This window comes from Kryptolebias marmoratus, linkage group LG9, assembly GCF_001649575.2.
Source record: "Kryptolebias marmoratus isolate JLee-2015 linkage group LG9, ASM164957v2, whole genome shotgun sequence".
In the NCBI taxonomy this organism is placed as follows: Eukaryota; Metazoa; Chordata; class Actinopteri; order Cyprinodontiformes; family Rivulidae; genus Kryptolebias; species Kryptolebias marmoratus.
This window is the reverse complement of record NC_051438.1, coordinates 30,032,315-30,033,519: the sequence shown is the minus strand read 5'-3', so window position 1 is coordinate 30,033,519 and position 1,205 is coordinate 30,032,315. Positions and strand designations below refer to the sequence as shown.

At 49.5% G+C, this 1,205-nt stretch overlaps 1 protein-coding gene across 3 annotated transcripts in view; it reads left to right on the top strand.

Moving 5' to 3' along the window:
• The window catches only part of LOC108249224 (transcription factor COE3), a 115,418-nt gene that overhangs the window by 22,114 nt on the left and 92,099 nt on the right, over positions 1 to 1,205 (top strand). The gene's annotated exons all lie outside the window — the stretch shown is intronic.

The window sequence follows — 1,205 nt, the reverse complement described above, 5'->3', positions numbered from 1 at the left end:
TAAAGACCCGATCCCCTCCCTGGACCTCAGACCAACTAAAGACCCGATCCTGGACCTCAGACCAACTAAAGACCCGATCCCCTCCCTGGACCTCGGCCGATTAAAGACCCGATCCCCTCCCTGGACCTCAGACCAACTAAAGACCCGATCCCCTCCCTGGATGTTCCCTAATTTCTCCTCATCCCTCTTTTGAAAAAAGGCTTCATGTTTAAACAACGTTTGTCTCGTTAAACATCCTGAAACTAAAGAAAGTCCTTCACGATCTTAATAAGGAAACCAAACCTTTTACTGCAGTGCAGAAGCGTCTGGCTTCAGTTTTACTGCTCAAACTGTTAGATTTATGAAAATGTCAGATATTTCTCAGTAAAACGTCTTCATAATGCTGTTGTAACCTCCGAGTGCCCAGCAGTGATCTGTAAACTGATTTAAGGAGCATGCAGCCAGAATCTGGACGTTAACCTGCAAACAAGCATGAAGGTGGACACACAACCTCACACTCCCGGGACTCGTACACCAGGAATGATGATGTATAAATATCGACCACTAAATCTACAAACTGTATAATGTGTGTGTGTGTCTGATGCAATCCACATCCCTCCTGGTCAAACTGGAGCATTTTAATCCCGAGGAACAGAGCCAGGATCTGGATCAATAATGCAGAAGTGGTCGTTATCCTAAAAGTATTGTTCCCAGGGGTGTGTGTGTGTGTGTGTGTGTGTGCAGGGTGGAGGTCTGTTTTTACTATAAAGGTGGATGATGTAGTGGTAGGTTATTGCAGGAAAAGAGGGGGAGGGTTAAGAACACACACATTCATGCTTTTAGTGGAGTTCATTTACAATCGTTACTCTCAGAAATCTCAGCTGCTCTCATTGTGAGCGCCCCCCCCCCCCGAGTCCTGAAACCAGGTCCTCCTAAAACTAAAGTCCTCACAAAGACTAACGTTACCTGCAGTCCTCACTTCAGTGGATAAACAGGTACCCACACACACCCCGCTCAGCTCTCAGCGGTCATCCGTCATCCGGACGCTGACATGACAGCTCTGTGGGGGGGAGGAGGGGTGGCGAGGCGGGGAGGAGGACCAGCTTCGTCCTGGGGCGCCGTCCGCCATCTGGCAGGGAATTCTGGGAAGGCTGGAGGAGGCTGAGACCGCCGCACGGGCGGAGTGTGGGAGGTGTTGGTGGTTTGAGGCCATGTTTGACTTTACT